The sequence below is a fragment of the Saimiri boliviensis genome, chromosome 16, assembly GCF_048565385.1.
Source record: "Saimiri boliviensis isolate mSaiBol1 chromosome 16, mSaiBol1.pri, whole genome shotgun sequence".
Classification (NCBI taxonomy): Eukaryota; Metazoa; Chordata; class Mammalia; order Primates; family Cebidae; genus Saimiri; species Saimiri boliviensis.
The window spans coordinates 3159855-3184164 of record NC_133464.1 but is presented as its reverse complement, the minus strand read 5'-3'; the positions used below and the strand labels follow the sequence as shown (position 1 = coordinate 3184164).

The following is a 24310-nucleotide window of genomic DNA, read 5'->3' as shown; positions in this document are numbered from 1 at the left end:
GAAAATGTCCCTTGTTGTTTGCCACAGGACACATGAGCTGAAGCTGAAACTCTGAATTGGGAAGTACAACTTTACTCACTTTCATGGAGCAGTTGGGGAATGAAACACCTTTGCACGCTTCTTTGAGGAGTATGTCACAAGAGCTCAGAGGCTGCTGTTACTGGCTGAGCATTGGTGTCGAAATTTTGATCATGTCCAAATGCTTCTGGTCTCATCCCAGACTTGTGAGGTGTGGTCTCCACAGGTCCATTCCCCTCCCTTTCTCCACCATGCCCAGTCCTACATTATTTCCTGCATGCTGTGCAGTGTGCTCTGCTGTACTGATCACCTTAACCCGCTGTGTGTGCTCTTCCATTTGTCCTGAAAACAGCACACTCACGTAGCCTTCTTCTTTGGTGATGTCTGGGTCATGTGCTGGTATTATGCTCACTCTCATTTAGATGATTGAAACTCTTATAACACATTGTTTAAGACATGTACAAATGTAAGACAAACTTTCATGTTTCAGTTATTTAAAGATAAACCACTATATAAAGTCCGTATCTATTCAATAGAATATTAAGCACTTCAAATTCTCATTTAAAAATATTTCTCTTTCTTTGCCTGTAAAGTTATAACTACTAGTTAAAATGCTTATTTTGTTAATTTCAGACTTTCACAAACATTGCAAAAATTGTATAACGATTTTCTAAATACTCTTCCCTTACATTCCCAAGTGTAGCTACAGTAGCATTCTCTCTCTCTCTCTCCTCTCTTCTCTTCTCTGTTCTCTCTCTTCCTCAAGGTTCTGCAGTGACTGAGCCTGACCCTGAAGACCTGAGTTTAGGTAGAGCTTTGGGAAGTTCAAGATCCTTCATCATTTCATCTGCTAATGTCTTTTGCTCAAGTGACACTTTTTGCTTCAACTGCTATTGTTTGCCTTACGAGTTTCACTTGTGGGATTTTTTTTTAAAAATTCGTTGTGATTGATAGAGTTAAAATTAATCTTTCTTGACGTAAAGCACATGTGTTCTTTGCATTGGCCTGCTATGTTTAGTACTGCCATGCCAGTGGGTTTAAACCACCTACCAGTTTAAGTGGTATAACTCATCTGACTGCTTTAATCTTGTTGTAACTCATCTGACTGCTTTAATCTCTGTGGGGCACCTGTTAAGAATTTGGGTTCTGAAGTCAGATTTTTTGGATCTGACTCTTGGCCTTCGTTCCTGAATACTGGACAAATATCTTCACCTCCCTGGGCCTTCCCTTCCACATCTTTCAGACATGCGTTTGGTAGTGCCTAGCTCAGAGGATATTTTGTATGTGTAGGGATGAGTCAGACAGATAGGAAGTGTTCTGTATGTTATCTGCTGTTACATGAATCTAAAAAGAACACTGGGCCAAATCTGAATTATCTTCTGTGCCTAAAATGTCTATGGCTTTTCTCTTACTTACTTGCAACTCTCTGCTGTTTGGTTTTCTGATGGGCTCTACATTTCTAAGTTTTTATTTAGTCTTGATTAATTTTAGTGAACTTTTTCTTCAGTTTACTCAAAATAATGTATTTACCATAGGAAGTTAGTAGTTAAAGAGAATTGCATTATATGTTTGATCTTTACATAATGAAAACTTGAGGATTTTATCTTTTCAGTTTTTATGTAGGCTAGTCGTCCCTCAGTATGGCTAATGTGGGTGGTGTCTTGGATTGAAATATCTTATTTCCTCAAGTGTACAATCCATTTTAAATAGCAATTTGTGTGGTTTGTAACCATTCACTTGATAGAAATGTTTTCTTTGATCTGGGTTTTTGCAAACACAAGAGATGCGGGAGTCGGGCAGGGTGCTGGTGTGAGAACAGCACTTTCTGCAGTGACCTGAAGCCTGCACGCACCTCCACCTCCAGTTCCTCCTGCCTGGGAGTTGGACCCATTGGAAGGGGTGCATCTTCCTCTTGGCTGTCTCTGTCCAGAGCTGTTCCTCAGGGACTTCGTTGCATTGGGCTCCTGCCAGTCTCAGAGACCTCTCAGTCTCTCTGTTGACGGCCCAGCAGAGCCCAGTCCACGCGTGAAGGCTTTCCCTTGTCTTCCTTCCCGGAAGCTCTTTGAATGCGATCATGGCTGAGCACTGCACTGCCTCCTTGCCCAGCTGCCTCTCGCCTTGGCTGATTGGCGACTGAAAGATGAGAGAAAAACTTCCAGATGGCATCTGGGCTTTGCTATTTCTGGTGTGATGTCATTAAAATCTGCCTCAGTCTAGCATCTGTGATTTTACTTTTTAGCATCAAAAAGATATGGCTGTTAGTGCAACAATGCAGAAAATGATATCCAACTTTTATTTTATGTGTATATTTTATTTGTATCTCATAATGGGGTTCAGGACACACTAACCCAAAGCATGGTGCTTTGACGTTTGAAAAAACAGCAGAAGCAGGAAGGTCTCTCTCATCTTCCTCTGCCCTTCTACCCTGAAGCAGATCATGAGACCCTCATTCGAGAAGTGCATACCCTTTACCCAGAGAAAAGAAACATTCCTATCTCTGAGGACACAGGGACACAGAATAATCTGAACACACTGGCCTTGCTAGGCCCCTCCTGCCCCCCAAGCTATTACTGTTAGGTCACACCCCCTTTGTCCAGCCATACTTCTCCAAGACTGTCCACTCTTCTTCAAACCTAGCATGAAAAATGTGTTTCCCTGTTTCTTCGGATCTTTATTTCTGAAGACTCCCATGTCACATGCAAATTATGTTAAATACACTCGTATGCTTTCTTCTTGTTAATCTGTCTTATAGGAGGAGTCTCAGGCATGAACCTAGCATAGGATGAGAAAATAGACATACTTTTATTCCTTACATTTGTATTTATGTTGAAATGCAAAGATAGGCAAAAATAGAGGGCTATACGAATTTAGCAGTATTCTAAATTACTAATTTGGAAAGTACTTCAAAATTTGGGGAAGTTTCTAATTACTTTTGGAAGGAAAGGCAATATTACGTAAGAAAACCATATTTTCTCTCATGCATTACTAAGTTAACAGTGGAAGTCATATCCTTATGCCTTTTTGTAGCTAACGTTGTTTCTGACCCGTAAAAACTGACTAAAGCAAACAGATCAAGTTAATTCAGTGTTAAGTAAATAGGAGGGTGGTGAGATTTTTAAGTTAAAGTACCAGAGCAAGAAAGGATCAGTGCTTCAAATAGGGGCAAAAAACTGAGGGGAAAGTGGAATTAAGCACTCTTGCTTTCAAGTTAGAAAATGTTCACATCTGTTTCAAGTGCTTACTTAAATGCTGTAATAATACCCTAAAAAATCGACATCCTTGAATTTGAAGGTCAGTGAACTATAAATAATCCCGTTACTGCTTTTTGGAATATCTCTAGCACTCTTGCTATTTTGTTTCTTTTATTGTTTTGCTAATGATTTTAAAAATGTAAATGTTTACCATATAAAATATTTTACTGCCTTGGCATTTTTATGTTGAAGTCATACACAGGACTCGGGGGAACATCGGCTTGTGTTTACCAGTTTATTGTAAAGGATATTCCCGGGATACATCCATCAAGGATACAGACAAACAGGTGCAGACTGAGGTACTGGGAGGGCGCAGAGCTTCCACGCCCTCCCTGGGCATCACACTCCAGGACCTCCCGGGCTCAGTGATCTGGGAGTTCTCTGAACCCGTCCTCTTGCGTTTATATGGCAGCTTCATTATGTAGACACGAATGATTAAACCACTGGCCGCTGATGATCAACATAATCTCCAGCTTCCTTCCCTTCCTAGAGATTGGGAGGTGGGACTGAAAGTCCTAACCCTCTAATTATGCCTTTATCTTTCTGGTGGCAAACCATACCCTGAAGCTATCAGTAAATGTCAGCAAACAAAAAGAAAGAACTTAGAAGTTTCTAAGGATTAAAAGTTGGATGCCAGGAAAACTGGCAAAGACCAAATATATATACTTCATAATATCATAGCTTCCTTCTCTGCATTTTTGTAAAACTTCAGCTTCACATGTGAAAATAAGTAATTCAAAATCTAAGCTGCTGAAACTTTAAAATATTTTGAGTCTTAAGGAAATGTGAGTATGGGATCTGACTCATACGAACAGGCGGCTGTAACGTAGGCAGCTGTAACCTGTATTTGTCTGATTGTAGATTAGCCTTCTTTATTACCTACAGTGTTTTGAAAATGTTGCAGATGACTAAAGGGTGACCCCTTCCCTCTTCACTACTGATCTTCGTTATAGATTAGTGCCCTTCTTACCTTTCTCACATGAAGACTTTCGCTATCACATTGCCTAAAATAAAATGTTAAATGTGCACTTTTAAGTTGGAAACAAAAGCTAGCCATAAAGAGAAGAAAACAAGCCACATGTGGAAAAAAGCAAACTGTACTAATTAAATTTTTGCAAATAATAAGCCAGTCTTGCATAGAAATGTTATAATCCTACCAAAACTTCTTGGTTTTCTGCCTAATGAGAAATAAAAAATAAAATTGTAAGCCCCCCATGTAACTAAACAGACCCCCTCTTAGCCAAGAGGACCCCAGAGAAACCTTAAAAAAAAACTGAGCTCTCGGCCACGACAGTATAGGAGGTCAGATGCGCCTTATGGTAGCCCCTCCTTTGCTAACTGCCATTGGACTTTCTTTTTGTAAGATTTAAACAAAAACTAGCCCTCTCAAAAGACTTATTGACTGCTGATTTCAACCAACCAACCACCTGACACTGCCCCTGGTTTGGTGGACAGCAACTGATTAACATTTCTTCCTGATGAGAGATCACCAACCGTAGAGTGGTTCTGGCCAGTGTAAAGAGGCTGCACACTGATGGCCTTCAGGTCCTCTGCTTCACCTTTTGATATATAGGATCTAATTATAATACATTTAAATGTTAAGTCTCCACCCCAAAGTAAACATGGGATGCATGTTACATATATGTTAGTCTACTACACACGCTCGTGCCTCCCCTTTGTAAATATTCAGAGCTCCTCTTATAACCTATAGAATGTCTGTGCCTAGCCAACCTCTTCAGCTTAAGTTTCTGTGTTATCTTTCCCTCCCTCGAAGTGCCTGCCTCCAGCTTCTGCCAGAGGCTACACTTCCCAGCCTACAGGATGCCCAGCCTACAGGCTGCAACCCTTTATGAGAAATAAAGCTCTTCTTTCCAAACTTATAAACATCAGGATTCTTCAGCTGACACTAGATATCAAAACAAAACAACATTTAACTTCAAAGTACTGACCCCATTTCTCTGGTGTCTTTGTCTTCTGGATGGCCATTTCCAGCTTTTCACCTGAATAAGCTTTTTGAACTGGATTCTGATCATTTCTGTCATTTCAGGTGACATACATAATTCATCACCTCCTTCATCTTACTGCATTCATTCACTGATTTACCACATCTTCCTGTGAGCTCCCTGAGAGCAGGTTCTGTGGTAGGTAAATTTGTGTTCCCTCTGGCACTCAACTCAGGAACTTGACACTGAAAGGTGCTTAAACATATTATTGAAGGAATGTGTTCATCTTTCAAGTCCTCTTTCCTAAGAACATTTGAGTAACATCTATTCTGTAAAAATGTACATCTGTGGACATGTACAAATATTTGCTTGATTATAGCTAGGAGCCAGTGTTATCATTGAAGATTTGTTCTTATAGCACACATTCTCATAAAACCAAGTCTGGACATGATCAATGTCTGTCCTTGGCCTAACTGGAGAAAGATTCATTGCTAAAAGATATCATAATTTGCTGAGGCTTCTTAATCTTAAGCGCTTCATGTTATAACTTACATTTGTCACTTTAAAAGAACTGTTTCTTTAGTAAAAACTAGGGCAAAGTTATATTTATAAAATCATAATGTCATTGCTATTATTTATCCCCTTCAGAAATTTTTTTTTGCAATATTATCAAGTTAAACTGAAATACATAGAAAATATAGAGAGCATTTTATTATCTTGGTATTCAAGGTTGTAAAGTGTGAGAATTTTGTATCTTACATATATCTATTTTCTCTCTCCTTTCAAGGTTTACACTTACATATTTAATTTACTATTCTACATAACTTCTAAAATAGTACGGAACAGGAGTAGGAGAACTGTGGAACAAAAACATCCTTAAACTGAAATTTCTTGACATCACCAGCTGAAGCAGTGTGGCAACAGGAATGACTAGAAAGTTAACAAGGTATTTCATTTTTAAAATTTTGATAGGCATCAGAAAGAAATCAACTTGGATAATGAAAGTTTCTTTTTTCTTTGCCTAATTTTTCCTTGTAAATATTTAGATACTATTGGTCAGATGTTGGGGAGAGCTGTGTCTATAAAAAAATCAGGTCACGTCAGTTTGCCTTTATTATGCTGTATAAGTGAAAACTTAGAAAATTGAAAGCAATTATCTTTCAGGTGCATCGGTTGTTTTTTGAATATTCTATTAAGTGACAGTTCATTTGCTGGGGGGTGGGGGCTGACAGGATTTGATTTAATGTAGTACAGCATATAAATTATTTAATCATAATTAGAAACCAAGAAATTAGACTTTGCAGCTTTCGGTGCAGAAGCAAGGCCGTGCTGCTGCTCAGGTCGCAGGCGTGGGCTTTGGTTATCTGAGTCCATGTCTGACTCCTTCAGGTGTGGATCCCCTTTGAAACTAAAAGGGCAGTCGGGAGTCCTGGCCATGCAGAAATGAATCCATGGCAAAAGCCAGAAATTCTTAGGATAAAAACTTAATTTAATTTTAGTTTTAAAATTAATAAAATCAGAAATCTAAAACAGGTTTCTCCACTGCAAGTTTTCCTAGAAATCACAGCATGTTGTGTTATCTCCAAGAGAAAAGTTCCAAGTTTATTGGCCATGCCTCCAACTTTTATTTTATTTTATTCAGAAAGTTGTTCCAGGGATTAATCCTGGGTAGAAACCACCCTCGCAAACGCCACCCTCAATTTTAGGGATTCCAACTCTATTGGAATGTAGGAGTCACCAGTACTTAGGTCAGGCTTGTAGATTATGGAGGTCTTCCGGGGGTGTGACCCCAGGGGGTGCCTGAAGGTCTGGAGGGTGGGAGCTGGGACGGGGCAAGGCCTCGGAAGAGCTGCGTGGGACCCACGCTCGGTCATTGTGAATGCACAGCCAGGCCCTTTAGGGAGCCAGGGTTCCAGAAACCAACAACAGCCAAGCTTGGTTGACGTGAGGCCTTCACACTGGGCTTGTGCATAAAGGAGAGCTCGTGGCAGGGGTGGGAGTGCCCCGCCATAGGGTGCTGCGTCTTCATCCAGAAAACGAAGCCAAGTCTGCAGGGGCTCTGCTGCAGGGTGGAGGTGTGGATGGGTGGGTAGGACCCCAGGCCAGTCTCCAGTAGACCCAGGGGCAGGACTGCAGGTGTCCTTCCTTCCAGCCTCCACAGTGGGAGGCAGCAGAGTCCGCCTGCTGGAGATCAGGGCGTCCACAGTCCAGCCCCCTGCACCTGTATTGCAGGCTCCCGGCGAGGAAGAGGAGGCTGGGCTCCGGAGGCTTCCAGGGCTCCCCTGCCACCCCCGCCCCGTCTCAATAGAGTCAACGTGAAGGACATTTCCTTTACCACTAGGATTCCTCACAGTGCCTTTTGCAGACAGACCCACTTCCCTCCCACCCCGCCCCTCCTCAGCCTAATCTGTTCTTCATTGCTGTAACTTCTGACGTCTTAATAATGTTGCATATGGAATCATACAGACTATAAGCTCCCGGGATTGGCTTTTTTACTTAGCATAGTTATCTGGAGATTGCATCCAGTCTGTTGCCTGTGTCAGTAGGGTGTCCCTTTCATTGCTGATTATTCTTCTGTGATGTGGGTGAACCGCCACTTCCTTAAACATTCACTCATTGAGGACATCTGGACTGTTTCCAGCTTTTGGCTGTTATGAACAAAGCGGTTGTAAACCCTGGTAGACGGGTTTTTCTGTTGACTCAAATCCTCAGTTCTCTGTGATAAGTGCCTGCAAGTGCAATTGTGTGGTTGTAACCGTGCTTTTTCTTGGGTTCTGGTGAGGCACGGCTCCCCTGAGAGAATGCTGTGAGTTCTTGGCTTCCAGTCTCTGAAAGAATAAGCGATGGGACCACTGCAGGTGGGCCGTATGCTCGTAAAAGTGAGTATCAGACCCAGGAAGTGTTGGAGAAAGGTGATTTTATTTAGGTACAGAAAAGAGAAGAAAAGGAGAAGAAGAAAAAGCCTTCCATGAAGAGTGTGGAAGGGGATTCCAGAGGGGGAATCCCAGAGGGGAAAGGTAGCTCCCACCATGTGGAAAGGGATCCCAGAGAGCTGGAGATCCGGTGTGGGTGAAGGAGCAGGGGAATTTGTCCTGGGAGACATTCCCACCTTCCCAAGTTCCTCTGGCCAATGAAAGGAGTTCCTTTAAGCTTCTGCTGGGGGATTGACTTTTAGTTTCTTCCCACGCCCGCGAAATTCAAACATAAACCATTAAATCTCCCGGATGGAGAGAGATGGGAGGGGGGCATGGCGCTGGGAAGTTCTTGTCCTTAAAACTAAGCCCCCTCATGGACACGGAAAGAGAAAATCTCCCTCATAGTCATATAGTAATCGTATGATTCTTTTTTAAAGAAATTGCCACCTGTAGTAACTACATCTATCTGTCTATCTATCTATCTAATTAGCTTTGTTGAAATATAATTCACACATTATAAAGTTCACCCTTTTAAAGTGTACAACTCAGTGTAGTGTAGTACATTCAAAAAATTGTGCAGCCACACCACTATCTCATTTGTAAACATGTTTGTTGCACAACAAGAAACTCCATACTAATTAGCAGTCACTCCCCAGTCCTCCTTCCCCTAGCTCCTGACAACCACGATTCTGCTTTCTGCCTCTATGGGTTTGTCTATTCTGAATATTTCATATACATAGAATCATACAACATGTGGCCTTTTGTGTCTGGCTTCCTTCACTCAGCATCCTTTTAAGATTTATCCATGTTGTAACATTTGTAAGTGCTTCATTCATAGCTGAATAATATTCCATTGCATGGATATACCACATTTTGTTTATCCATTCCTCAGTTGACAGACATTTGAGTTGCTCCCATTTTTTTTTTTCGGTCTGTGGTGAAAAATGTTGCTAAGAACATTTGTATACAATTTTTTTATGTGGACGCATGTTTTCAGTTCTCTTTAGTATATACCCAGGAGTGTGTCATATGCTATGTTTAACATTTTGAGAAACTGCCAAACTATTGTACAAAGCAGCCGTACCAATTTGTGTTTCCACCAGCAATGTAAGAGGGATTCCAGTTTCTTCACATCTTATTAACATTTCCCATTTCCCATAATGACATCTCTAAGCACAGGTGAGAAATCAGAAAAACTGATCACTCACACATATTATGGGCACAAATTCAAGAAGGTGCAGACTAAGAAAATATTTGCAAATCACGTGTATGTTAAGGAAGTTAGTGCCCCCCAAAATAAAGAACTCATACCACTCAACAAGGAAAAGACAAATAACCCCTTTGCATTTCCCATTTTCGAATAAGATTTTTTTATTTTTATTTTTACTCTTGAGTTCTGGGAGAGCTTTATGTATTCTATTCAGTCCTTTGCCATAAACATGCAATATACACTTTTTTGCTGTATTTATTTGCAAATATTTTCTCCCACTCTATAGCTTATCTTTTTATCTCCTAAACAGGTTTTTTTATTTAAAAAATTATTTGTAAAACAAAAGCTTTAATTCTGTGAAGTCCAATTGGCCAACTTTTCCTTTTGTACATGTTGCATCTGGTGTCAAGTCTCAGAAATTCTTTGCAAAGCATGAGATCCTAAAGATTTTCTTCAATTTTAAAAAGGTTCATAGTTTTCTGTCTTATGCTGCAGTCTTTGATCCATTTTGGGTTCATTTTTGTATAAAGTTTGAGACATAGGTTTAGGTTTTTTGGGTTTTTTTTTTTTTCTTTCCCTTTCTGATTGCTGCAGCGCCATTTGATGTTCAGAGAAAACTCTGCTCTGTCCAGCTCTTGAGGAAGGTGTGACACTAGCCAGGCCGGCCAGCAGACATCCAGGGGCTTAAACACCTCTCCGTGGTGCTGTGCTCCGATGGTCACCATCCTCGTCCACTTTCATGTTCCACTTTCCCACCCGATGCTCCCTTGTAAACAGAAGCTGTGAGAAGTAAGAATAGAGGAATCCTAAAAGCCTTTGATCTCTCTGATAAGTGCATAGAAAGATACTGACGTATGTGCCTCCCCTCATTGCAGCAGCTATCTGAGAGGTAGGGGCCCTCTGTACTGTATCCACATGACCCCCTGAACTGTGCCCACATGGTCTCCCATGTTGTAAGAATGTGATTTGCTTGATCCCTACCAATCACATTAAATGAGTCACTCTCTGGTCCTGCACCCTGCCTTGTATGCAATAAATATCAGCACGTCCAGGCACTCAGGGCCACACTGGACTCCTTCCCTTGGTAGCAGTGGCCCCTGAGTCCAGTTGAAATCTCTTTTCTCTGTGTCCTTGTGTCTTCCTTTTCTATGATCTATCGTCTCTGCACACAAAAGAACACCCACTAGACCCTGCGGGGATGGACCCTGCACTCCATGCTGGAAATGCTGTTCATATTGATCCCCTTGGTGGTAATTCTGGCTCCCTCTTCCTTCCCAGCCTCCTCTCTGATCTGCACAACCACCTTGCCCTCCACAACCACGGCCACGATCACCTTGGTGCCTGCCATCTTGGTATCTATTATCCTGCTGGTAGCCACCACCCTGGTACCCACTTCCTATATATGAAGATGTCTGGAAGCCACCATAACCCCTACCTTGATAGTCACCACTGTGGCCACCATGATAGCCACTTGGCTGGAAACCTGAATCTTGATAGCCACCATCTGAGTAGCTACCTTCTCCTCCATCCCTCCATCTGTCCAACCTCTTTTTGGTTATTTCCTCTTTCTCCTCCTTGGCCGCCATGGTCATAGCCACCACATCCACCTCTCTCGTCTCCTTGTTCATGACCTCTTCATCCTGCATATGAGGAATATTCATAGCCACCTCTTCCTCCTCCTCGGCCTGCTGTTTGCTGCTGGGGCTGTCTTGACTCTTCTGCCATGGTGGCATCTCTGGGAGTGGAGGTTTGATTTCATTGGGTCTACCACCTCTGTCAGGCACCCTGCCCATCAACACCTTATTGATGGCACCACAGTCTTCTCTTACAGAGCTGCTGCTTGTCCTTAAAATCTTTGACAAGTGCTGTCTTGCAGCCAAAAGATAGGCAGCAGAAATAGTACTTTTAGGGGATAGGGCCAGACTTTTCAACTGGTAAACCTTGGCTAATTTTTCTATCTGACTCTTAGCTCTGTCAGACTAGCCCAAAGACTGTACAGTGACATCCAAACGTCTTATAAGCAAATTTCTCCAGACTTCATAAAAACAAAACCTCCGAGAAATATATGAGACTATGAAAAAGACGAAACCTCTGACTGACTGAAGTACCTGAAAGAGATGAGAATGCAACCAAGTTGGAATACACACTTCAGGATACTTTCCAGGAAAACTTCCCCAACCTAGCAAAGAGGCTAACATTCAAATTCAGGGAATACAGAAAACCCCACTAAGATATTCCACAAGAAGATCAACTCCAAGACACACAATCATCAGATTTTCCAAGTTAGAAATTAAGGGAAAAATGTTAAGGGCAGCCATAGAGAAAGGCCAGGTCACCTATAAAGGGAAGCCCATTGGACTAACAGTGGATCTCTCAGCAAAAACCTTACAAGAGAAGAGAGTGGGGGCCAATATTCAGCATTCTTAAAGAAAATAATTTTCAACCCAGAATTTTATATCTGGCCAAACTAAGCATCCTAAGCAAAGGAGAAATAAAATTCTTTTCGGACAAGTAAATGTTGAGGGAATTTGCCACTACCAGGCCTGCCTTGCAAGAGCTCCTGAAAAAGGCACTAAATATGGAAAGGAAAAACTGGTACCAACCCCTCCGGAACACACAAAAATATAAAGACCAATGACACTATGAAGAAACGGCATCAACTAGTGCACAAAATTACCAGCTAGCATCATGATGACAGGATCAAATTCACACATAACAATATTAGCCTTAAATATAATTTGGCTAATGGGAAATGCCCCAATTAAAAGACACAGATTGACAAATTGCAGAGTCAAGACCCATCGGTGTGCTATATTCAAGAGACCTCTCTCACTTTTAAAGACACACATAGGCTCAAAATATAGGGACATAGGAATATTTACCAAGCAAATGCAAAGCAGATATTGCAATTCTAGTCTCTGATGAAACAGATTTCAAACCAACAAAGATCAAAAAAGACAAAGAAGGGTATTACATAATGGTAAAGGGATTAATTCAACAGGAAGAGCTAACTAAATTCATATGCACCCCATACAGGAGCACCTGGAGTCATAAAACAAATTCTTAGAGAACCACAAAGAGATTTAGACTCCTACACAATAATAGTGGAAGACTTTAATATCTCACTGTCAATACTCGACAGATCAATGAGACAGAAAATTAACAAAAATAATCAAGACTTGAACTCAGCTCTGGATCAAATGGACCTAATATGTGTCTACAGAACTCTCCACACCAAAACAACAGAATTTATACATTCTCGTCAGTGCTACATGGCAGTTACTTTAAAATCAACCACGTAACTGGAAGTAAAGCAATCCTCAGCAAATGCAAAAGAACTGAAATAATAACAAACAATCTACCACAGTACAACCAAATTAGATCTCAGGGTTAAGAAACTCACTCAAAACCACACAACTACATGGAAATTGAATAACCTGCTCCTGAATGACTCCTGGCTAAATTATGAAATTCAGGTAGAAATCAAGAAGTTCTTTGAAACCAATAAGAATGAAAAGACAATGTACCAGAATTTCTAGGACATAGCTAAAAGAGTGTTAACAGGGAAGTTTATAGCACTAAATGCCCAGAAAGCTGGAAAGATCTGAAATCAACACCCTAGCATTACAATGACAACAACTAGAGAAGCAAGAGCAAACAAATCCAAAGCTAGCAGAAGACAAGAAATAACTAAGATCAGAGCAGAACTGAAAGGATAGAGACATGAAAAACCCTTCAAAAAAATGAATGAATCCAGGAGCTGGTGTTCTGAAAAAAATTAATAAAATAGACCATTAGCTAGACTAATAAGAAAAGAGAGAAGAATCAAATAGACACAATAAAAAATGATAAAGGGATATCACCATTGACTCCACAGAAATACAAACTACCATCAGAGAATAGTATAAACACCTCTATGCAAATAAACTAGAAAATCTAGAAGAAATGGATAAATTCCTGGACACATACACCCTCCGAAGACTAAACCAGGAACAAGTCAAATCCCTGAATAGACCAATAACAAGTTCTGAAATTAAGGCAGTAATAAATAGCCTGCCAACCAAAAAAAGCCCAAGATCAGATGATTCATAGTCAAATTCTACCAGAGGTACAAAGAAGAGCTGGTACCATTTCTTCAGAAACTATTCCAAACAATTGAAAAGGAGGGCCTCCTCCCTAACACATTTTATGAGGACAGCATCATCATGATACTAAAACCTAGCAGAAACACAACAACAAAAATGAAAACTTCAGACCAATATCCCTTATGATCATCAATGCGAAAATCCTCAATAAAATACTGGTAAACTGAATCCAGCAGCACATCAAAAAGCTTATCCACCACAATCAAATCAGCTTCATCCCTGAGATGCAAGTCTGGTTCAACATACACAAATCAATAAACATAATCCATCACATAAACAGGACCAATGACAAAAATCACATGATTATCTCAATAGATGCAGAAAAGACCTTTGATAACATTCAACATCCTTTCATGTTAAAAACTATCAATAAACTAGGTATTGATGGAACATATCTTAAAATAGAGCTATTTATGGCAAACCCATAGCCAATAGCCAATATCATATTGAATGAGCAAAAGCTGGAAGCATTCCCTTTGAAAACCAGCACAAAACAAGTATGCCCTCTCTCACCACTCCTGTTCAGTATAGTATTGGGAGTTCTGGCCAGGGCAATCAAGCAAGAGAAATAAATAAAAGTATTCAAATAGGAAGAGAGAAAGTCAAATTGTCTGTTTGCAGACAACATGATCCTATATTTAGAAAACTCCACATCTCAGCCCCAAAACTCATTAAACTGAAGCAACTTCAGCCAAGTCTCAGAATGCAAAATCAACGTGCAAAAATCACAAGCATTCCTGTATACCAACAATAGACAAGCAGAGAGCCAAATCATGAATGAACTACCATTTACAATTGCCAAAAAGAGAATAAAATACCTAGGAATACAGCTAAGAAAGGATGTGAGTAACTCTTCAGGAAGAACTACAAACCACCGCTCAAGGAAATAAGAGAGGACAAAAACAAATGGAAAAACATTCCGTTCTTATAGATAGGAAGAATTGATATCACGGAAATTGCCATACTGACCAAAGTAATTTATAGATTCAATGTTATTCCCATCGAACTGCCATTGACATTCTTCACAGAATTAGAAAAAATGACTTTAAAATTCATGTGGAACCAAAAACTAGACTAATAAAGAAGAAAAGAGAGAAGAAACAAATAGACACAATAAAAAAAGAGCCTGCATAGCCAAGACAATCCTAAGCAAAAAGAACAAAGCTGGAGGCATCACACTACCGGACTTCAAGCGATACTACAAGGCTATAGTAATCAAAACAGCATGGTACTGGTACCAAAATAGACATATAGAGCAATGGAACAGAATAGAGACCTCAGAAACAAGACCATGTATCTACAACCATCTGATCTTTGACAAACCTGATAAAAACAAGCAGTGTGGAAAGGATTCGCTATTTAACAAATGGTGCTGGGGAAAGTGGCTACCCATATGCAGAAAACTGAAACTGTATCCCTTCCTTATACATAAATTAACTCAAGATGGATTAAAGACTTAAATGTAAAACCAAAAACCATAAAAACCCTAGAAGAAAACCTAGGCAATACCATTAAGGACATAGGCATGGGAAAAGATTTTATAAGGAAATGGTCAAAAGTAATTGTAACAAAAGCTAAAATTGACAAGTGGGGTCTAATTAAACTAAAGACCTTCTGCACAGCAAAAGAAACTGTCATCAGAGTGAACCGGAAACCTACAGAACGAGATAAAAATTTTGTAATCTACCCATCTGACAAAAGTCTTATCCAAATTTACAAGAAACTTAAACAAACTTACAGGAAAAAAACCAGAGAACCTCATCAAAAAGTGGGGAAAGGGCAGACACTTCTCAAAAGAAGACATTTATTCAGCCAACAAACATGAGAAAAGCTCGATATCACTGATCATTAGAGAAATGCAAATCAAAAACAATGAGATACCATCTCATGCCAGTCAGAATGCCGATTATTAAAAAGTCAAGAAACAACAGATGCTTGCAAGGCTGTGGAGAAATAGGAACGCTTTTACACTGTTGGTGGGAATGTAAGTTAGTTCAACCATTGTGGAAGACAGTGTGGCAATTCCTCAAGTATCTAGAACCAGAAATACCATTTGACCCAGCAATCTTATTACAGGGTATATACCCAAAGAGTGTAAATCATTCTATAATAAAGACATATGCACACATATGTTTATTGCAGCACTATTCACAATAGCAAAGAAATGGAAACAACCCAAATGCCCATCAATGATAGACTGGATAAAGAAAATGTGGTACATATACAGAGTGGAATACTATGCAGCTATAAAAAGGAATGAGATCATGTTCTTTGCAGGGACATGGATGAAGCTGGAAGCCATCATCCTCAGCAAGGTAACACAGAAACAGAAAACCAAACATCTTATGTTCTCACTCATAAGTGGGAGTTGAACAATGAGGACACATGGACACAGGGAGGGGAACAACACACACCTGAGCCTGTCAGTGGGGGAGGCGAGGGAAGGGAGAACATCAAGACAAACACATGATGCATGTGAGGCTTTTTTTTTTTTTTTTTTTCTGAACAGCATCTGCAGAAACCAGCTGCAAGCATGTGAGACTTAAAACCTAAGTGATGGGTTGATAGGTGCAGCAAACCACCATGGCACATGTGTAACAAACCTGCATGTTCTACACTTGTATCCTGGAATTTAAAGTAAAAAATAGATAAATAAATAAATAAAAAATTTTTTAAAACTTCACTCGAACGCTTTTAAAAGTCTTACAAAGCTATTACCACAATTTTCGAAAAGCTGTTCTTTGAAGAAAGAAGAATACATTTTAAGAGATTTGTTGTTTACACTCTTTTTTGGACAGTATATGTGTACTTCACACTTTATGCTTTCCGCTCAATTTGTTCCACACCTATGATTAGTTCCCAACACCTGGTAATATTTGGGAGGAAAAAAAAATTGCACTTTATTTTTGACCGAATCCACATGCGGCGTTTCAGTTGTTTTAGGGGAGGGAAACCATGGCCAGACTGTCCTGAGCTCCCAGGCTAGGAAAAGCAAGCATTGGCAGGCACACGTAGGACCCTGCTGGGGACGTCCTGCTTCAGATCTTCCCTGGGGTGTGTTCTCTTGAGGTGGGAGTCACAGCCTGGCATTTGGGAGGATGAGCAGGTGTCTGTCTGTTCCTCACTTTCACGCCCTCTCCTCTCTTGGGAGGGCAGACCCACTGTGAAGTCATGCAGCCTTGTGGAGCCCTACAGATCACTTTCCTCTTCCCTGTGGCTTCCTGGCTATGTGAGGGAGGGTTCCAGGGTGTTAAGCCTCTCAAGCAGCCATGGCCCAGCAAGTATAACTGCCATCTGCAGTCCCTAGTGAGACCTGGTACTTGCGTGGCAATCATGTTGGTGTTGGGGAGGAGGTGCAGCATGCTGGCCAGAGGCATGGCTCTGACCCCTGACAGCCTGGATTCGCCCCTGGCTCCCCTCCCCAAGACTAGAATAGGCTCTGCTTACCTCCCCTTTGCCTCAACTTTCCTGTCTGTAAAATGAGAATGCTCCTACTGCTGTCGACTGAATCGTGTCTTCCCCAAATTCATGGGTTCAAGCCCTAACCCCTAATGTGACTGCATTTAAAATAGGGCTTCCAGGAGGTAATAAAGGTGAAATGAGGTCCTAAGGATGGGGTCCTAGTCCTACAGGATTGGTGCCGTAAAAGAAGGTCTCTTTCCTTTCCATGCTCACACATCAAGGAAAGGCCATGTGAGGACAGTGGGAAGGTGGCCATCTGCAAGCCAGGAAGAAAGCCCTCACCAAGAAGCCAACCCTGCTGGGTCTCAATCTTAGGCTTTTTCATGTTCAGAGCTGTGAGGAAGTAAATGTCTATTGTTTCAGCCACCCAGCCTGTGCTGTTTGTCACAGTAGCCTGAGCTAGGTCACCTGCCCCGTAGAGCCTCTGGGAGATGTGAGATGAAGCTGGCCTACCACCTGGCACAGGGTACGCCTTGCAGGGTGGCTCTTAACTACCAGGAGGGCCAGCTTCAGAGTCCCCAAGCCCACTGTACTCGTGGGCTCCTTTCCTCATCTAGCCCTTTTAGAACAGGTGCGGGACTAAGAAAGCTCTGTGAAGACTGAAAACCCATGTGCACCTGTAAACCCCAGGTAAGGCCAGGACTCAGACCCACATTGATATGCAGAACTGAATCACTAGTTCTGCCTTTCCATGGACACCTCCAGGGGCTTGGAAAGAGACTCTGACAGGAGCGTTAGGATAGAGGGACAGCTCTCTAAGCCCTGAGAGGTCAGGGAGCTGGTCTAGGAGAGACAGAGGAAGGATATCCATTATTCTTCAGAACACAAAGGTAGCTTGAAAGAGCCACTGGAGTAGCCCCTGTTCCAGCACTCATGCTAATTCTTTTTTTTATTATTGCATTTTAGGTTTTGGGGTACATGTGAAGAACATGCAAGATTGTTTCATAGGTACACACATGGCAGCTCATGTTAATTCTTTAAAGAACTTGGAGTGAGTTCAGCTTTCAGAAACCTGTTCATTGTTTGTCTACTTCTCTCTTTTATATATTCAATAAATATTTGTGAATATCTGCTATGAACTACTCTAGCTAGATGCTGGGGGTAGAATGTGAAGGAAAAGAGAAATTATCTCTGCCATGTGGAATGCACAGACTTTCAACAATGCTGCAAATAAAAATATGATGACAAATTACGCTAAGTTCTATGAAGGGGAATAATAGAACTACGAGTGAGGACTTGCAGTGAAAGCGAATTTAGCTTGTTTGTTCTGGGAAAACATCTTTGAGGACACAATATACGAGCCAAGGCCTCCATAAAGTGGAGTTGTGAGCACGTGAGAGTCTACCGAGACCACAGGGGACACAGGAGAGAGTCTGAAAAAGGCAAAGGCAACAAAATAAGCAAAAACCACCTTACGACTCCAGAAGTTGTAGAAAATGAATAGAAATGCAAATGATCTTGTCCACAGAAATGCAAATTGTGTCCAGTAGAATGCAATTAATGATTGCCCTGTGGACGGTGACCAGTTTTGCTTCTATTTATAAATTCATTTCTATATTCTTTTTAGGACCTGAAATTCAATAACCATTTATACTCACAAACAACTGTATAAACATGACAAGAGTCATTCCTTACATGACTGTAAAACTTTGAATTCTTCTTTGTGACTTCTCTATGTCTGAACATCTGAGCTCTATATGTCTTATGATTATTTATCTGCAATTCAAAACAGGCTTTCTCTCTTGTGGGAATGTATAAAGTTTTCTTATCTCTGGATGGTTGTAGGGCAAAATAATCTTTAGATTGCAACCAAATATTGGGAGATCAGGGAATCTCTGGAGGGAGTGGAGCTGCCAGGCCTCAGCAAATTGTCCTGTTGGTTTGAGCCATGAAGATAGCTTTATAAGATAGCTCAAATCAAGTTAATTAAGTTATAATTTGCGGATACCTGGATGATTTCTAAGTGAGATAGAATATGGAAACACTGATTGCTGAGCATAATTTTAAGTTTATGTACTTTTGCTTATTTTTATATGCTAGATAGAGGCTACGTCTTTGGGTCATGCTAATGAACTGAGCACCAGTAGGAGATATGTCAAAGGTTAGGGGCACCTCCACTCAGAGTCACCTTGTGGTTGCCAAATTGTAAACCAAAAGGTACCTGAGATAGGCCCCAATCAACTTAGTTTATTTTGCCAAGGTTAAGGACATGCCCATGACACAGCCTCAGGAAGTCTCGATGACATTCGCCCCAGGTGGTTGGGACACAGTTTGCTTTTATACATTTTAGGGAGACATAAGACATAAACTAATGTATGTAAGGCGTACGTTGGTTCAGTCTGGAAAGGCGGGGCAACTCGACATGGGGAGGGAGCTTCCAGGTCATAGGGAGTTAAGAGACAAACGGTTGCGTTCTTCTGAGTTTCTGATTAACCTTTAACCGAATGCACAATTTAGAGGGATAGTCATTTATGCCTTAGTCTGGCTTAGTGGAGCAAGAGGGCAAAGGAAGCAATCAGATACGTGTTTGTTTCATGTGAACAGAGGGATGACTTTGAACTCTGTGTGCCCTTGGTCCACAGGGAATTTCCTTGTGGGTCAGTTGTGAGGGAGGTATGGAGCGTTTTTTATCTTGGCACGTATCTTGTTTAGGAATAGAATACGGGCAGCTGTGCAGTTCCAGGCTTGTCTTCTCCCTTTGGCTTAGTGATTTTGGGGTTCCAAGATTTATTTTCCTTTCACAGTATTAATAAGTTAAATTATAAAATATCTTAAATTTAAGGAGCTCTGTCTGATTGGCTTACAGAAATACATTAGCACTTATATAAAGTGAAAATTTCTAAAATTTCAAGAAAACAAGGAAATTGAACTTAATGAATGAAAGCATGCTTTAAATGTGATATGATGTGATGTGATGTGTGTATGTATACAAAATCTAATTCAGAAATGTTCTAAAAATTAAAGTTTAAAAATTAAGCAAATCCTTGGTAAATGAGATGAATTCAATCCCGTCTAAAATCTAGTTTTAAAACAGCTCTCCCTAATTTAGCAATGTTAAGTAGAATACTTAACTACTTGGGTTTGTTCTTCCTTAACTAAAACAGGTTTACTGATTGAATAAGCCAATATTGCTCCTTTGTAATTTATAAGATTATAAAAAATGGAAGTTTTTAAGTAAATGGAATGCTTATTCTGATGAGTTATTTACTTCAATGGTTGTTATGTTGCACTGTCAGCTTGAAGATAATTTTCAAGATCTTTAGATAACCTAAGATCTTAGAGTGCTTTCAAATTGAGCTAATTAAGGTATAATTTGTGAATACCTGGATGATTTCTAAGTAAGATAGAATATGGAAACACTGACTGCTGAGCATAATTTTAAGTTTATATAGTTTTGCTTATTTGTATATGCTAGATAGAGGCTATATCTTTGGGTCACGCTAATGAACATATTCATTTTTGCCACATTGGAAAGGGATGTGTCTGGCTTGTAGAAAGTGGTATGAAGACATTGCTAGGCTGCTAACATGTTCACGTGTGACAGGCAGTGAAACAGAACCCCCAGGATGCTCAGATCCAGAGAGAGATTTCTTACTGGGAGTTGGCTCACATGATCATGGAGGCTGGTGAGCCCAAATCTGCAGCTGACCACCCGGAGACTCAGAAGAGCCTCTCTCTGTGATATAAGTTCCAGGCCAGGTTGTCAGGCTGAAAACCACAAAAGGGCTGATGTTTTAGTTAAGTCCTGTGGCAGGACAAGACTGATGTTCAGCCCAAGGTGAGGGAGAACAGTTCCCTCTTGCTTGGCATGGGCAGGGGCAGTCTTTTTTTGTGCCCTTCACCTGAACTGGGTGGGTGAGGCCACCTGCATTGTGGAGGGCTATGTGCTTTGGCAAGCTTGCAGATTCTAGGGTTAGTTTTATCCGGAAACACCTCCACAGACACACCCAGAGTAACGTTTGACTAAATGCTGGGTCACCTGCGGCCCAGTGAAGTTAGCACATAGAATTCAGCACCACCCTAGCCCTCAGGTTTCTCTTCTGAAATGCGGGTGAACATACTCATAGCAGCAACTCAGGGAGATGCACCCAGGCGTGCCTGAGGTTTTGGCAAGGAGAAAGGTGGTTTTGTCCTCAAATGGTGGTTTTACCTTTTTGATCTCTAGACACTTTTAGCACTCTTAGGACTTAACGAAGACTTCAGCTGCTGTTTATGTAGGTCATAGCCATGTTTATTACATTCAACACTGAAGTTGAAAACGTTTTTTTTTAATTGTACTTTAAGTTGTGGGGTACCTGTGCAGAACATGCAGGTTTGTTATATAGGTATACACGTGCCAGGGTGGTTGGCTACATCCATCACCCCATCATCTACGTTAAGTATTTGAGAACTTTTAACAAATATTTATTGTTTCATTGAAAGACAGCAAGAACACACTGCATGTTAACAAAAATGAAATCTCAGTATTATTCTCAGTATTATTGCAAAATCAATTTTGACCCTGTCGACCCTCTGAGATCTGTTTCAGAATATTTAGGAGCATTATGAAGGACAGATATTAGAAAAAGATTTTTATTTGCCTGATTTTACAATATCTGAACCTGAAATAAAAGCTTTGAAATATGTAAAATTTCAGCGAGGACCACTGAATTTTGATGGGCTTGTCCCATGGAGACTGTTTGTGACCTTTCCCTACAATATGCAGGGTCATCTTCCCTTCTCAGTCACCCTTGAGGCCTAAGTGAGCTCCTCAGCCTCCACTGTCCCTGGGTGACATCCAAGCACCCTGCCTGCCTTCCCAGGAATCCTGCTAGATGGGTTTAGCCACAATCCCCCGTGGCCCTGAGATTTCCGCTTACTCATTTTCCATCCACTGACCTCACTCTACTCCTTGGCTACAAGTTCCAAGTGTTTGTGCTATCTGTGGAGCTGAGCTCATCTCTCTCCACTGCGAGTCCCACTGCAGCAGTTTATCTGCTGAGCTGGTTTATCTGTGAGGTCCTCCAGGCTCAGGGTCAGCACAGCAGGTGAGAGCAGGAACAGGAATAGGACTCAATGCCCAGGGCACTCTCTGTCCAGTGCCTGATTCTTCTATCAGGAGTCACAGAATTGGGAAGGAGCTTGAACCTGTGGCCATTGCCCCTTGAGTAAATTCTGCTTTCTGTCTTCAGCAAGCGTCATGGATCATTTTTCTCTTTCACTGTAGGTTTGGCTGAGTAATTGGAAGTTTCGAGCCTTCAGAAACACAAGGAATGCCACTATACCCTTCTTGCAGGGCTGTGTAGGATCAGGTGGGATAACGTGCATCCAAATATATTTAAATATCATGGAAGTAAACAGAAACCACCCAGACGAGAAAAGCAGAGCACGTTATTCGGAGCTTGCTGCAGTGAGGGCATCAGCTGCCGACTGGAGAATTTGGCAGGGATCAGAAGGCAGGCAGGGGAGTGGGAGAGATTTATGATGAAGACAGAGGGAGGCTCCTGCAGGTACACGCTGGAGGTGGCTGTTGGCCTGAGGACGCTGCAGGCTGTGGCTGAATGTGGCATGCCGTGTGACCGGTGAAGGAGTGTGCTTGGTTCTCTCTTCTTGGTCCTGAGTGGGAAGTAGGGACAAAATTTAGGGAAATTATTAATCAAGTCTGGGCCATCGGGGCTGATTGTTACAGTCATTGTTTGCAGTCTGACTTCCTGCAAGTCTGACCTGCAGCAGGTGGCTGCCGGGGCTGGGCTCGGCGTCTCCACCCCGGGCTGGCTTCTGGGGCAGCAGCTGCATGCTGTGTATCCAAGCTCTGTTTTTAAGTCTGGCCTGGCCACTGTCCATGTGTGCACTTAGTTTCTACATATGTATTAAAGACATAAAAGTTCTAATATGTGACTAAAGTGGTTTATGACATTAGTATTCAATAATTCTAAAAATAGAGTATTTTTAAGCAAAATTCCAAAATAGTACTTGAACTAAGTAGACACAGTCCCAGAAACTTCCTTCAGAAAGCAACAGCTGCTCCTATTTAAAGATTTCCCTGAAATCAACTGCCTGGAAAGGTGAGCTGGTTTATCTGTGAGGTTCTCCGGCTCGGGGTCAGCACAGCGGGCAGGAGCGGGAACAGGTGGCTGGACTCAGTGCCCGGGGCACTCTCTGTCCAGTGCCTGATTCTTCTATCAGGAGTGACAGAATTGGGAAGGAGCTTGAAAAGGGACTTGTCCAGCCCTCTCCCTGGAAGAGTTCGTCTAAGTCGTTTGTCAAGCGGTTCTTTTGAGACCATGATTATCCTACCTGGCAGCTGATGTGGATTCTAACTTCCAGAAAAGTCAAGTGGGAGAAGAAATTATACAAGGAGCCAAAGGCAGCCGCAGGAGCGAGGCAGGGAGTCTGTCTGTGGGGCTGATGGCTCCATATGAGGACGTCGTAGCTGTTTTGGAGTCTTTGCTGGTTGAGGCGGAGGCAAGGAGCCTGTACTGTCATGGGAGACCTCCCACCAGGCCTGGGTTGGCCGACCTCACAGTGACACAGACTCAAAAGCCCTCGGCTAAACACTCTCATTCCTGTCTTCTCTTTAAGACCTCATTTCTTTAGCAGCAGGCGTTGCCAAGGGATTTCTTAATTTTTAATATGTTTATGGGATATGTATTAGTCTGTTCTCACACTGCTATAAAGACCTACCTGAGACTGGTTAATTTGTTAAGAAAATAGGTTTAATCCACTGCAAGTTCCACAGGCAGTACAGGAAACACTGCTTGGAGCCCTCAGGAAACTTAGAATCATGACGGAAGCAAGCAGATCTTCACATGTCGGGGCAGGAGAGAGAAGGAGAGAGAGGGCAAAAGGGGAAGCACTACACACTTCCAAACCACCAGATCTCATGAGAACTCTATCCTGAGAGCAGCACGGGGGACACTGCCCTCATGATCCAGTCTCTTCTCCCCAGGTCCCTCCCTAAGTCCAAGGATTAGTATTTAGTGTGAGATTTGGGTGGGGACACAGAGCCAAACCATAGCAGGGTACAAGTGCATGTGTAGCTTGTGTAGTGGTGAAGTCAGGGCATTTAAAGCATCTATTACTGAAATGACACATGTTGTACCCATCCAAATATTATTTTTAATACACTTTAGAAAACCTCAAACATATGTAAAAAACCACTTGCACTCCAACAAAATGTTCCCTCCCCAAACATTTGAGAATAAGTTGAGGTCACAATGTTCCATCGCCCTCAAATGGCCTTGGTGTACATTTTTAATGAGGGCTTTCTCTCACACAGTTACAAAATGTCTGTCATGAAAATAACATTGGTATGTTATACATTATGCAATAATAAATTACAGAATATTACCACTATCTAATCCTTAGGCCCAGTTTAGCATTAACC

At 41.5% G+C, this 24310-nt stretch overlaps 1 pseudogene; it reads right to left on the bottom strand.

The window, feature by feature from the left end:
- Window positions 1–10021: 10021 nt before the first annotated feature.
- On the bottom strand, window positions 10022–22719 carry LOC101040573 (uncharacterized; annotated as a pseudogene).
- Between the last annotated feature and the right edge of the window lie 1591 nt (window positions 22720–24310).